This window comes from Lactuca serriola, chromosome 8, assembly GCF_051521515.1.
Source record: "Lactuca serriola cultivar US96UC23 chromosome 8, Lser_US96UC23_V15, whole genome shotgun sequence".
Lineage (NCBI taxonomy): Eukaryota > Viridiplantae > Streptophyta > Magnoliopsida > Asterales > Asteraceae > Lactuca > Lactuca serriola.
The window spans coordinates 59,899,058-59,915,640 of NC_136415.1; positions in this window are offsets into that span (position 1 = coordinate 59,899,058).

Here is a 16,583-nt window from a genome sequence, read left to right on the forward strand (position 1 = left end):
TTCACAAAAGAGGGTGCATAACTTGGAGGAGGAGAGAGACATAATGGGGATGAGGACCTTACTCATGTAGGACCAGCTGCACGAGGCACGAAAGGAGACCCAGTTACACCATCAGGTGCTAGAGGAGGTGATTGGCCATACGGATCGATTAGAACTCCAGGTGGAGATAGTGGAGTCTCGAGAGTCTCTTTTTAGTGTTTGGCTATAGTTTTTATATAGATAGTTAGTCCAGATGATGATGACATTTCTCATAGTGTACTGTGGTTTTTAATTTCGGTTGTTTTGGCCCTAGCATGGTAGCTAGGATGGATATAGATACTTTCTTTTGGTTTAGGATAGCGGGAAAGCCCTCACACGAATGTTTTGTAATCACAGGGCTATTCCTATCCTAACCACACCCAATTTTGGTGACTTCGGCATTATATATATATATATATATATATATATATATATATATATATATATATATATATATATATATATATTATACATACCTAGTTTCATGAAAAATGTGTTTTTATTGTTCTTCCCATTAACATTAACACTAACATACCACAACCTAACTATGAGAGCACAAGCTTGCTAATTCCGAAAAAATAACTTACGCCTCGATGCTAAATTTAGGAGTCTAGAAATAGCACCTTCGCGAATTACCATATCTAGTCAAGGTCTTCAAGATGAGCAAGATGCTCAGTCAGCACAAAGTAACCCACCTCTAGACCATGTGTCTGTTGAAGCAGTGGTCGAACGAAGAATAGTTGAGGCACTAGCCACCCATGGTAATCACACAAACTCTGGAATAGGAGGAGAAGGATCCCAAGGAAATGAGAAAGGTACACCAAGAGCATGAACCTATGAGGATTTCATGAATTGAAAACTCAAAACGTTTTATGGGAATGAGGGAGTTGCAGGACTTACCAGATGGATCGAGAATATTGAGTCTATCTTCGAGATCAGTTCTTGTGTTAAGGAGAGCAAGGTCAAATTCACCTCTTGCATGTTCGCAGACACAACTATTCAGGGGATTGGTTCAACCCATCCAAGGGTCGGTCACGACCTCTCTACCATCGACATGCGATAGTTCCAAAAGGTTGGCTTTTAGCCTGACCATACGAGGCATGTTAGTACAGAAGACTAACATCCCTAGGTCGAGGGAGGGAAAGTGTAAATATGGGAATGGATTCAAGGGTAACTCTTAGCAATCTACCAACAAGAGACAGGATACTTTCTGGGCTTATGCCATCAGTCCAGCCCTGAGAGTGGTCGCAGCTCCTGCATCTCATGGACAATATGTGGGAAAGCACCTGAAGTGCCATTTGTGTCACTTCCACCACTCTGACAACTGCATGAACTGTAGCAAGTGTAATTGCAGAGAGAATACCAACAAAAACTATTGCTGGCCTGCGAATACTCCTACTACCAAAACCAACCAAGGCATGGCTGCTTTGCCAGATAATCGAGCCTGCTTTGAATGTGGGATTATTGGGCACATCAGAAAGAACTTCCCAAATCTAAGGAACGATGGAGGGAATGCTATAGGAAGAGAATTCGTGATTGGCATGAAGGATGCCATTCAGGGCCCCACCATTGTGACAGGTACATTTCCTGTTAACGGTTTATATGCATATATATACTCTTTGATTCTGGTGCTGAAAGAAGTTTCATTACACCTAAGTTTAGAAAACTTTTTAGCCATAAATCTAGGAAATTAGATGAGCCGTAGATAGTAGAAATAGCCAATGGAGAATCTGATAGTAATCAGGAAATACTATAAAACTACCTTCTAACTCTCAATAACCACTCCTTTCACGTCAACCTCATGCCTATGCCAATGGTAGCTTCGATGTCATAATCGGCATGGATTAGTTATCACCGCACTGAGTGGAAATCTTATGTTATGACAAGGTTGTTCGACTACTGTTAACTAATGGGGAATCTCTAATAATCTACGAAGATAAGACTCGCAAGGGTCTTAGAATAATCTCCTGCATGAAGGTGCAGAAGTACCTTCACAAGAAGTATCATGCCTTCTTAGCCCCTTCAGAAATGCAAGAGTTATCTAGTCAACTCTAGGAGCTTTTGGAAAAAGACTTTATAAGAATAAGTTTCTTACCATGGAGAGCCCCGATGTTATTCATCAAAAAGGACGGAACCTTCAGAATGTGCATCGAATACCAAGAGTTGAATAAGTTCACGATCAAGAATAGATATGCACTCCTAAGGATTGACGATCTGTTCGATCAACTTCAAGGATATAGCTTCTACTTGAAGATTGATTTGAGCTGTGGGTACCATCAACTTCGAGTACAAGAGGAAGACATTTCGATGAAGGAATTTCGAACTCGTTATGGCCACTATGAGTTCCTAGTCATCCCTTCTGGCTCAACTAACGCCCCTGAAGTCTTCATGGATCTAATGAATCGTGTCTACAAACCCTACCTTGACAATTTATTGATAGTATTCATCAATGATATATTGATATACTCACGAACACAGTCAACACCTTCGAATCATTTTGGAGTTGTTAAGGAAGGAGAAATTGTACGTAAAATTCTCTAAGTGTGAATTTTAGATCAGAGAAGTACATTTTCTAGGACACGCGGTCAGTGATAAAGGCGTTCACGTAGATCCTTCCAAGATTAAGGCCATAAAGAATTGGGAAGCACCCACGACGCCAACAGAGGTGCCTCAATTTCTAGGATTGGCAGTCTATTATAGGTGATTTATAGAAAATTTCCCAAAAATAGCAAAACCCCTCACTATGCTTACACAAAAGGATACAAAGCTTGAATGTAAAGAACAAGTTGAAACACATATTGTGTAGTGTGCTAATTATTTCACTTCCGGAAGGAACTGAAGATTTTGTCGTGTATTACGACGCATCGCATCATGGCATGGGATCTGTACTCATGCAAAGAGACAAAGGGATCGCTTATGCCTCACACCAACTTAAGACTCACAAGAATAATTACACCACCCATGACCTAGAATTAGGAGTTGTAGTTTTCAAATTAAAGATCTGGCGGCACTAGTTGTATGGCACAAAGTGTGTCATGTACACGGACCACAAGAGTCTTCAGCACATCTTCAACCAAAAGGAACTCAACATGAGAAAACGAAGACGGCTTAAGCTACTGAATGACTATGAGTGTGAGATTCGATACCACCAAGGAAAAGCTAACATAGTAGCTATTTCCCTAAGCAAAAATAAATGAGTCAAGCCTCGCATAGTGAAAGCACTCACACTAATAATTCAGTCAAACCTTCCAGCCCAAATTCAAGAAGCCCAAGTAGAGGCACTCAAAGAGGAGAATAAGGCAGAAGAAGGCCTACGAGGCATGTAGAAGCAATTCGAGTCCAGAGAAAATGGAACCTTGTGTTTCATGGACCGGATATGGGTGCCAAAATTTGGCAAAATCAAGAGTATAGTATTGGACGAAACTCACAAGACAAAATACTCGGTTCACCTAGGATCTGATAAAATGTATCCTGACCTAAAGAAAAGGTATTGGTGGCCGAACTTAATCTGTGCTAAGGTCAAAGCCGAATACCAGAAACCATCGGGTCTACTACAACAACCTGAAATTCCCAAATGGAAATGGGAACAAGTTGACATGGACTTCATCACGAAACTACCCAAGACACCTAGCGGTTATGACACGATTTGGTTAGTAATTGATCATCTAACAAATTCCGCTCATTTCCTATCCATTAAGGAAACGGATAAAATGGAGAAGTTAGCCTAACTTATGTTAAGGAAATAGTGTGGCTACACGGCGTACCTACATCGATAATTTCATATAGAGACAACCAATTTACGTCTCGATTATAGCAATCAATGAAGCGAGCATTAGGAACCCAGCTTGATATGAGTACCTTTAATCACCCATAGACTGATAGTCAAAGAGAGAGGACTATACAAACCCTAGAGGATATGCTCAGAACATGCTCAATGGACTTTAGAGATGCATGGGATGTTCACCTACCGTTGGTTGAATTTTACTATAACAATAGTTATCACACAGTATAAAGGTTGCACTGCTTGAAGCACTTTATGGGAGAAAGTGTTGTTCACAGTTGTGTTGGCCAGAAGTCGGTGACACCCAACTAGCAAAGAAGCACACTGGAAACATATTGCTAACCGGGCCTTAAATTAGGGGTGTTCGTTTAGGTGGATCGGTCTGATCCGATCCAATCAAATAAATCCAAATGGATTTCGGTTTTCAATACATGGATCCGAATAGTCTAAACTAATTTCAAATCCGATCCGATCCAACCAAATTACAGTACGGTTGGATCGGTTTTTACAATTCGGTTTTTAAGAGGCAAGATATTTTAAATAATGTATAACTTAAATATTAGCTAACTCTTTAAAAGTAACTAAATAAAACTTTTTAGCTATGAATTATAATTTATAAACAACTATTAAGAAAATTAAGAAAATTAGTTATAGTTTAATATTTCATTGACAAATTTTTTTTATAAGAAGTACATATTAAAATACTATCTTGGTTGAAAGTCTCTAATAATTAAAAAATAATTTAGTAAATTTTTAAATGATTAAAGATCTATAGTAAAAAAAATAATAATAAGTTGTTGTTCGATTTTTTTGGACTATTCGGTTCTTATTTTATGAACCAAAACCAATCTGAAATCCAAAAATAATAATTCAGTTTAACTTAAAATCAATCCAAAAAACCGAATATCCGAACTGAATAGTCTAATCCAAATTGTCTGATTGAACAATTCGGTTTTAACCAAATAGTGAACAGCCCTACCTGAGATTATTCATGAGACAACCAAGAAGATCGTGAAGATAAAGGAACGGTTGAGAACGGATTGTGATCGTCAGAAGAAATATGCCGACCTTCAAAGAAAACCACATGAATTTCAAGTTTGGGATAAAGTCATGCTAAGAGTATCTCCATAGAAAGGAGCTATAAGATTTAGCAAGAGAGGCAAACTAAATCCATGATACATAGGACCTTTTGAGATCCTTTCCAGAATAGGCCAGTAGCTTACCGACTCGCTCTTCCCCAAGAGCTCAGTAGCGTACACAATGTTTTCCGCATTTCAAACCTTAAGAAATGTCTCTCATAAGACACGCTACTTGTACCTATCGATGAGATCCAAATCGACATGAAACTCGATTTCATAGAGGAGCAAGTCAAGATCATGGATTGCAAAGTCAAGAGGCTTAAGCAAAGCCGCATTCCCATAGTCAAGGTACGATGGAACTCTAGGCGAGGAATAGAGTACACGTGGGAACACGTAGATCAAATAAGGATCAAGTATCCCCATTTATTTAAGAGCTCCCTGATTACACACTAAATTTCAGGACAAAATTTCTTTTAACGGGGGGGGGGGGGGGGGGGGGGGGGAGGGGGGATGTGATAACCTAGAGAATATGACACCAAACGTCGTTAACACTTAACGATAAGACATAAGAATGTAACAGGGACAAACTTGTAAGCACCCGATACATCGTAATATATTTGAAATTTTCATCCTTAATTACGTCAACCATTGTGCTCAAAAATAAGTGCGCAAAAACTCACGTCACCTTGAGAGCAGGTTAGCATATTTAGGCTCCTTAAGCTACCGTGATTCCAGAAATATAAATTTCGTAAGAACCTGACAAACTATGGAGGAGATATAACGTTTAGGGTCAATTTATATCCACCATAATTCAAAAATTACAACAACGAAAACTACAAGGAGATTGGTTGACTTTTGGAGAAAGTCCCCAACTAGAAAATCATAGTACTACTTAAAGCAGGAATTATGAGGCAAGCAACACCTAAAACGGACATCATGTGTGAGAGTTATGATTTTTATAAAATTATAATGGTAATAAAAACATGTCGAAAAATGAAATTCAAAACTAGACAAAACATCCAAAAGGAAAGTTGTAGAGAATGACACTACCTACATGAATATATAAGAGTCGTTGAGAACGGAGTTCGTATGCGACAGTTATGAAATTTTAAAATTTAATTTTTATCGTCACGCACGCTCGTGTGAAGTGCTCTGCACACACTAACACCTGATTACGTCGAGTTACAGGATGACTTGGCACAATGGGATGAGGACACGTGGCACGACCGTGCGGCATGCAAGTATTTATGCGGCACGTGCTCTAAACCTGCTATAAATAACAGGTCTCGGTAGTCAATTTCCTTAAATCATTCTTGAATCCTCTCTCTAAAATCGCATCGTGTGTCATCGCCTCGATCGCCTCTTGAAGCGCTAACTTGTGGTATCTACCCTACACCAACATTTTCAAACTCACAGGTGAGTTGATGGGCCCATTTTCAACACTTTTCAGTGCGTAATATATGTTTAAGTTACAACGTTACGTAGTTATCACTAATTATAGTTAGATAATTATGCCCATAGCATTAGGGTAATATTAGGCCGACGGTTACTCTGCCCAAACTCTTTAGCTAGTATTATGCCTAGTTGTTATACTGAACCGCTATGATAGATAAGATCATACCTTGTTATCACGTTGGTCAGTTGCCAGGAAACGTTGAAACTATTTAGCTAATAATATATATAATAAGTATACCATATAAAACATAACGCGGATAACAACACGACCGGCCAGGGGAGGCCCCTATGACAAGAGTTAGATGAGACACAATTCATCAACACGTTGATTGATATTCAGCTAGTGCCCGGCCTATAGTCGTTAATTCTTAAGTGAGTGAGAGAGATATGTGTAGATCTATATAGGATTGACAATCTCACCTGTGGTTTCTAGCTACAACCCGGCGGAAAATCGAAGCAGGCATAACTTTCTTAACAGAGTAACGTTCGATTGAGCGTCGCGTTATTTCTTTCAGGATCAACAGTCAAAGCTTGATTATAGGAACTCATCCTAACTTTGTCCAACTAAAACTAGATACAATAAACTACTATTAGGATTAATCCAACTAAGTAGTGATAATACTCACAAACTTGAGGAAGCAAGTTTAGATCAACCAAAACTCAACTATCTTAGACTCCCACTAGGAACCTACCTATGGAAGTAGTGATAGTACTCACAAGCTCAAGGAAGTGAGTTTAGGATAAACAAAACAACTAAAATACCCACACATGTTTTATAAAAATAAAACCCATATACTCACCAACATTATGTTGACCTCTTAAACCACGTGTATTCTCAGGAGAATGAACCCACCTGAAGAAGGAGATAACCCCGATGATGCAGTCCAGAACTTATGTGTTTTGCTTTTGTACTTTGCTTTCGTAACCTACATGTACCTCAAAAAATTATGTAATATATATCTTGTTTAATGAATAAATAGCTACATTTTTAGTACATCCTGTGTATTATTCAATGCATATCTTGGCCTGAAATTCCAATATCCTAACGTCGCACAGCCTAGCGCTTCCACCGTCGTCCAGGGGTGTGACACAATCTCCCTCCTCTGTGCAAATGAATGCAACTTAGTCTGGGCCGGATACTTTAGTGTCGATACAAACTCTAAAATCCACATATTGAGAAGGCTCAAGTAACGTGACATATGAACCTACTCGGAAGAAGCATACTCTAGACAGAAAATAGCTCTTTTTGTGAACATTTTGGTGATCTTTGTCACTGACTTTGTCGTCTGCTTGAGCGACAGATATTCATGGTCCAACCTCTCTCTCTCGCTCTCTCTACCATTGGAATGTACTCGGTACGGAACAGCTCCCAGTACCGCACCCAAGTCAATGCGACCTTGTCACACCCCCAAATCTGAACGGCGGAAACATTCGGGGGCAGAGGACATCATGTGCAGTATCATAACAATTAAATAGCAAAGAAAGTAAACACAACCATCATATACATAATTGAAAAAGTTACATGTTTATAAGCGTTACATGTTTCCAAAAGTCAATTACAATATGATGTTCAAAAAGTTTGTTTGACGCCTTAGTGTCAAATCTTCAAAAGCTGTTGATAACCTGTTTTCATTGTCTTCTAGATAATACAAATTATTTGAGAAAAAGTGTCAACATTTAAGTTGGTGAGTTCATAAGCATTTGTATGAATAAGTATATGCTATTCAATGAGATGAATTCATGTTTGTTTCCAGAAAATTCGATATTTTCTATAAAATTGAGTTGTAATCCGTTTGTTGATAAAAATGAGAGTGCTTATCCCGGAAAATCCTATATTTTCCATAAAACTGAGTTGTAAATTGTTTGTTTGTAAAATAATCGTATCTATCCCGGAAAGTTCTATATTTTTCCATAAAAATTGAACTGTAGTCTTATATATCCCAAGACTAATAAATACAAGTATATATGCCATACTTAGTTTTATAACATATAGTTTTATTCGAAAATAAAACCATTTGAAGAGTTGTGTAATTACATAAAATAAGTGTATTATCGATTTCACGTAAAAGTAACATATTGTCGTTTATCATGTGAGTTTTCATAACCGTAATATTAATGAATTGCCTGCCTCGACGTTCTTAAGTCGTCGAAAATATATGATGTTTGTCACTCGTAACCTGCCAGTCGTGTTGTATCTAACAGCCAGGGTGCGGGATCATCAGCCTGTATAGACCTATACACAGGTATCAGGCTCTCCGGAAGGAAACTCTGGTTATAAAACAGGACTTCCATTGATACCTTTGGTACGTACAATGAAGACGAATGGCTCACAAATTTCCAACGAGATAAGTGTTTTGTAATGAAAATGTTCGTACATGAAATTGTTACTCCTTTCGTTACGTTATAATATAAAAATAATTGTATTTTTATATAATCTTTTCTTTGCCCTGAAAGGGTAAAATGATGTGAATGTAACCCAAACTAGACCTATTATAGTTTAAAAGTAATGTATCATCAACAATGATAATTGTTTCATTTTAACATATTTTGCATGTAACCATTTGTAAATTTGGTAGTAACGTTGTTCCATATGTTTGATATTTCTACAAAAAGATACTTTGATGTAATAAAATATAAAACAATAATTTGTATATTAACACAGATTTCTTGTGTTTTACTTGTATTCTCCCCTAAAACATAGACAAATTATGAAAATATAGGGGTATGAACTCACCTAGAGTATGATAACGGCTTTGTTAACGGGATTGAAACAGATACTTCGATTTAGAACACGTAACAATAGCCATATCCTAATGTTTTAAACACATATTAATGTGTGAATTATTTGATAACAATCGTACGAGGTGATGAAAAATACATGGATTCTAATGGAAGCTAACCAAAATTTATACTTGTAAGGAAGAAGAAGCATGTCTCCTAGAGTAGTTTACACCTTGGAAGTGAAAGGAAATGTGTTGATACTTTGAGAGAGAATTGAGTGTTTTCGTTTACAGGTTGTAAGAATGAGGATTGAACCTGTGACAACCGTCAATTTCTGGTCGAGTCAAAGTCAACTAAAGTCAACAAGTCAAACCAGTCGACTCAATTAACCCTTGCGTACTAGGGTTTACGCTATGTTATTTCCGTACAACTCGCTATTCTAATGAGAAATCACCAATGGAAAAGTTCGTATATCTAGATTTCATTAACCTAATACGTCGTTAAGTAAGGAACCAAACCGATAAAACAATGTTGCATACTCATCGGGAGTGTGTAAGATCCTTGAACATGGCTTAACGGGGCTTACAGACCTTGCGTTGCGGAGCCAAACACTCAAAAATGTCACACACGAAACCTCTCTCAATCGTTTTCACTCTATCTCTCTTTATCTAGAATCTCTCCCAAATCTCTCTAAGTATGTGAAATCTCTCCTAAATCTCTCCACATATGTCAAATCTCTCCTAAATCTCTCCAAGAATGAGGAATCTCTCCCAAATCTCTCTCCATATGAGAAATCTCTCAAAGTATGTGAAATCTCTCCCAAATCTATCCACGTATGTCAAATCTCTCCCAAATCTCTCCAAGAATGAGGAATCTCTCCCAAATCTCTCTCCATATGAGAAATCTCTCCAAGTATGTGGAATCTCTCCCAAATCTCTCTCAAAAGTTCCTTAAGCTTTTTGTAGTCTTTCGGGCCATCTCGACGTTTAACCAGGTCAAAAACCGCTTAAAACGGGGTAAAAACGGATAAAATAGACGTAAGGACCCGAAACCCCTCTTAAGGAGTCGAACCCTCTTAAGGACCCGAAACCCCTCTTAGGAACCGAACTTGTCAGAAGCGAAGGCATCAGAAGCGAACCCCCCTTCGGACCAAAGCTCAGCAGACCGAACCTCGCTTAAGGAACCGAAGGTACCTTCGGTCCATTTCACCTCCTACCCTTTCGCTCCATTTCGCCTTCGGCCCAGCAGTAGAAGGGACTGAACCTCGGCCTAGGACCGATAGGCCTCGCAGGAAGCTCTTTTTCACCCGGTTTTCGACTAGTTTTGCGTTTTGGGCCCGTTTTTAATTGTTTTTACTCGGGATTTTCACCCAAAACTTTATTTTAACATATAAGGCCCCATATTTATTAATTAATCACGTTTTTTGGGATAAATCTTATCCAAGAAGAGTGGGTGAAGTACAAGAGGTGGAGTGTTGACTTTTCTTTATTCTATGACACAAGCAACCACTCCCATACCCACTCCATGTCACTATTCACCATCAGCCCATAACTAGTCATTTAATGGTACTTTTCCCACCATTTTTCAACCACACACTTGGTCAAGGGTTACAAAACCCTCCTCTCTCCTCACATTTCTTTCATTTCCTCTCATTCTTCCATCAAGAACAAACTCCATTTTCTCTCACTTTTTCTCTCTATTTCGAGACTCCAAGGCTGATCATCAAGCTTTATCATACTCTTGGTAAGTATAATTCATCCTCCTTGTGATTATTACACTTCATTCTACTCAAATCATCGATTTGATTACACAAACTCCATCACTTTGATCTTAGATTCTCGAAAATCTTCAAGGCATCTTCAAGTGTTCTTGAGTTGAACACTTCCTTTCTCCAACATTCATCTACTGAAATCACACAAGGTGATTTCATACTCCTACATTTTCAAGTTTTCTTAAATTTTAGGGGGGGGAATACAAGTTAAAACACCAAGAACATAACTAAACTTTTCTAACAGCTTTCATCAGAAAAGTTGGACTCCATTCACGGACTGTTTTGGACAACTTAAACATTTTAGTTTTCAAAATTGTATTACTTGCAAATAGTTCATGTTCTTAGCTTTAAAATTACTACTTTCACATCTCCATACTATTTTTCTACAATTTATCGTGATTTTTACAAAACTGCCTATCATTTCAAGAACAAATCTGGACCAGTCTGTGAATATGAACATTTTAACACAAGTTAAAGACTTCCAAAAATCATGATAAAAATTATGAATAAACTATACACATTTTAGGAACTCTCAGAATTTACGGATTTAGTTTTTGACTTTATATGATTTTTCTATGATCTTTCTAAAACAGTGTAGAAAAGTTAAAAACTAGTTAACAGCTTATAACTTTCAACACACTTTGTAACATGTTGAGCAAAGTGTTAAATCTTTGATGACTTCATATTTTACATGTGTTTCTTGTTGTGGTATAATTATATAACAGAAAATACTCACTGAATTGTATGAATCCTTCATCATTACCATTAGTACAAAACAAAGCAAGATAAACATAGTTATATTTTGCTATACATTCGACTTACATAGAAAAAGGGTTCTTATACACCACAAACAAACATACTAAACTATAATAGGTATAGTTAGGTTGCATATACACTTCAAACATCTTGATAAACTATAATAAGTATAGTTTATGCTCATTTACATTACAAAAGGTTTTCATACGAAAAGGGGTACAAATACAAAGTACCGATTTTATACGAAAATGGATACAAATACAAAGTACCGGTTTTATACAAAAAGGGGTACAAATACAAAGTATCAAGTTTTCATACGAAAAGGGGTACAAATACAAAGTACCAGTTTTATACGAAAAGGGGTACAAATACAAAGTACTGATTTTATACAAAAAGGGGTACAAATACAAAGTACCAGGTTTTCATACGAAAATGGGTACAAATACAAAGTACCGGTTTTATACGAAAAGGGGTACAAATACAAAGTACCGGTTTTATACAAAAAGGGGTACAAATACAAAGTACCAGGTTTTCAATACGAAAAGGGGTACAAATACAAAGTACCGGTTTTATACGAAAAGGGGTACAAATACAAAGTACCAGTTTTATACAAAAAGGGGTACAAATACAAAGTACCAGGTTTTCATACAAAAAGGGGTACAAATACAAAGTACCAGGTTCACATGAAATAGTTTTCATGATATTAAAACTATATTTCATCTAGAATTGTTAGACTTCAGCTATAATTGCTAAGTGTATATGCTAGAGTTATATAAGAATCTAGTCACAATCGACATAGAATTGGTGGGCCCGCCTTATCTCATGTTCCTTGTTTGGTTGTGGACCTGGGGCAGACCCATTATATTCAACGATTTATTTAACTTAATTTTTATATAATTTATATACGCTAAGTGATTATAGAAGGAATCTATGGGTCTTTTTAGGATTCATTATCGCATAACATAGAAGCATTCATTTCATACATAATAAGGAAAATATTGGATTTTCTGGAAACATACTTTGTTACTTTTACAAGGAAAACGGTTTCATTCTAAAACAAAACTCTTATGAACTCACCAACTTAATCGTTGACACGTTTTCAAAACTACTTGTATTCTCAGGAAATCAGTGAAACAGGAAAACCAACAGCATTTTGAGGATGGGATGATAAATCGTCAAACATTTCATTTTGTCATCATAATGTAATTGATTTTGAAACATGTAAACTTGCTATGATGTAACTTTCTCAATTATATTTATGATGGTTGTATTTACTTTGAGCACTATTATACTCGTTGTTGTGATACTATACATGAAGTCCTCCACCCCCGAACGTTTCCGCCATCCTTGGTTTAGGGGTGTGACAGAACCTAAGTTGTGACTTATATATGATGAAAGGGATAAGAGGTTGAGTTGATGTTTACATTGGTAAATGTAATTATCATCTACGGAATCTGAATTAGGATAAGATATTAGATATTTAGGAGTGTTTTTGGATGAAACAATATATATTAAAGGGGTTTTCAAATCTAACATCTCCTGGTAATGAGTTTTCGCCCTAAATGGTCCTAAAGGAAAAGAGTTTTCATTCCTAAAGTCAAAGGGAAAAAGGAGTTTTTGGATTTGGTCAAGGTGAAAAGGGTTTTTGGAATTCGGTCTTCTAGAAGGGGCGTTTACGGATTTGGCATTCTAGAATAGGGTGTTTTCGGATCTAGTTTGTTTCATGGAGGTGTTTTCAGATTTAGGCAAACCGAAAACACCCTTTTTTTGTCATTTCCAATCCGTAAAACGTCATTGAATTGATTATATTGGCCGAAAACACATATATAATGTTTATTTATGTTTTAAACCCTTAGTCTTTCAACTTATTATCATTCATAACACTCTAATTTAGCTTAGGTTTCAATCCATACTTCTTTTTTAATTATTTAAACAAGCCCCAAGGCTGTAGATAATACATTGAAAAAGGGGTTGAAATGCAGTTTCACTTTTATTGAATTGAAATAACGGGTTGTTACAGACCTTCTATGCAAGAGAATAAGTCTGAGTCGCCAACTTCCACCAGTCCTTCGCTCCCTAGCGAAGAAGGTTCAGTGAAAATGTCACCTTTCGGTTCTCCGGACACGAACAAGTAAAGAAACAACCCTCAACATCAGATATCCATCTCATAGCAATAATCGGGTCCCTGACCTCAATAAACTTCTAGGGGTTCATGTTACTAAAGTCCCGATACTATATCGACCCTCCTCCATGAAATTTTGTGGCAGAAATGGTTGCAGTGGTTACAACGGCAGCAGCCTTGGCGATAGTAGCATAATGCTCGTCGAACATATTGATTAAAGTGGTCTTGATAGACCCAAACACCTCCAGGATCGCCTCCCTGACTTCAAAAGTCACATGAGTAGTGATCATTTCATGGATCTCATTGTCACTCAAATTTGGCCTCTCCATGCCATCTGTACCTAATCTTGATCCTCTTATCACCACCATACTGAAAATAAACAGGGAAATATGTCAAAATCACATCATAGCATAACATACCAGTACTCAACAACTCTTACTCTAGAACCCATGACTTCCTTGACACACATATGTGTCATGTTCTTTCAGTAGTATGGGACCGTACTGCCTTCCACACCTACCCGTATTTTCATCAATGGGTTGCCACGAAATTCCTTTGCCATTAGGCCCACCATAATGGGCTACCCATACAACATACTCATATATACTCCTAAGAGTGATCACTAACTCCTAGCCCCTACTAGGACCCTACCAACTACACTCCCACCTCATGAAACATTCACTAATAATGTGGTAGCCTTGCATATGCTAGTCGTACATAATGCCAGATTCGATAGTAAGCCGCATAATTGATTCTACCCTAAGCCCATAACCAAACAAGGAACGAGAAATAAGGGTAAATCAAACATTCTAAGGCTATAAAATCGTAGTTATGTATAATCAGGATGCATACACTTAGTAACTACATCAATAATGTCAGTTTCACATAGCATAAGCAAGTAACCCCTTAGGCTATCAAGCATCAAAAAGCAGGAAATTCTGTCATGCAATTCCTGAAGATCCCTAGCCTATGATATAACTTGCAATTCTAACACTAATCACATCAACATATATTTAAATAACAAGTATGGGTATTTTGGGGGATAAGTTCCTTTTGAGTTCTGGCTAACTGTACACATCATATCCTTCCCTTTTATATTATTTTTAGAACTTTTTTAAAAAATGTTTTACAGATCCATAGTTTGAGTTTGGAATCACACAAATATTCGTCTAGATCACTTAAACCAGGGCTCTAATACCAACTTGTAACGTCCCAAAAATCATAGTAAATTTTTTATTTTCAAAAGAGATAAAAAAAAAAGTGTTTCCAGCAAACCTAAGTCACCAAAATCATAGTTTTACAATCATATCAAATCAGAATAATAAAACCAGATTATCTCTCAAAACATGAAAAAAAATGGTATGATGTGTACAATCACGCATTCGCCTTCCCCTGATCTTCTGAAGTACCTGAACTTTTAAATACACAGTTATAGGACAAAGAGTATGAGTGCCCCAAAATACCCCATGCAACAATACACATACAATTCATGCACACATGAGTCTATAGTTTAACAAGACCACATCACAAGGCCTATAGTACATCTGGACCGCTCTCCTTGTGTAACTTCCGCAGATCCGGGCTAGTCAATTTAGAGAAGATAAGCATCAAAGTGACTTTTTGATAAAATATTATTTAGAATGAATAATCTTAACTAGGTTGTATTGTTCGTGACAAGGATTCCAGATATATAAAGAATGCCGAAATCCGAGTTATAACGAAGAAGTTACGACCTGTCGAAGTTTCGCGACAGAACCGACACGACAAAACGCGATGTAAAACGTGAATTTATGTTAGAGTGATATTTAGCCTTAGCGATCTAAATAAAAGTCATCGAATACATAAAATTGAGAGCGTGCATAAAAAGAAACGTCCAAATCTGACTTTGTATGAGGAAGTTATGATTTTTCTAAGTTTCTACTTAGCGGTATACACCCCAAATATCAGAATAGAGATCGAGCAATATTTGGCCGAAACAATCTAAACGAGAATCGAATATCTCGTTGATAGTAGTCCAACGGTGAAAAGACAGACGAAAACGGACGTCAGATAAAGACGTTATGATTTTATAACCTCTTTTCCTATCCCGACCTACTAAAAATAATATAATAAAAATAAATTCAAAATTAGCCGACGGAGTCTAAATGAAAGTTTTAGATCTTAGTCGCACCTACACGTGGATATAAAGAACGTCGAAAACGAAGCTCGTATGAGGAAGATATGATCTTCTGAAGTTTTTAAATAATTAAAATATATAAATAAAATTATTTATTCGGATAATACCCGAATCCGTGACTCGGCCAATCTGATCCACCCGATACGCCCCGCGTACCAGGAGTACGCCCTGCATACATGTCGACGAGGCTTTACGCCCCGCGTAAACTTTGGTTACGCCCAGTGAAATCCGGTGCTCAGCACCCTATAAATAGATCTCGAGGGCAGCCGATCTTGGTTGCTCAAATTCTTCTCTTTCACCCCTTTTCTTTCTATTTCTTGGCAATTTATACCCCCGAAGCCCCGGTATCATTCCTGAGACCCGAAGCAAGTCCTGAAGCCCTGAAGTTCCCGAGAAGTAAAGTTTCCAAACCGAAACTCTACCCACGAGAAGCCCGGTTTTTGTGAAGATCTCCCGATTTCACCAAAGAAATACTACTCTTAGAGTCGTAGTGTTGTCTGATCATCTTCTGACCAAGTGAGTGTGTAGTTACTTTCGTCTAACATATAGATATGAAGTATTTGCTATGAAGTACGTGTTTTGTGTTTATACATTGGTTGTTTACTTGAGATGGATGTTGAATTAATGTTCTATACAGGTTTTAAAAGAGTTAAACTATATATGTGTTTGCATCTACAAATATGTTGGGTAGAACATGGGTAGAT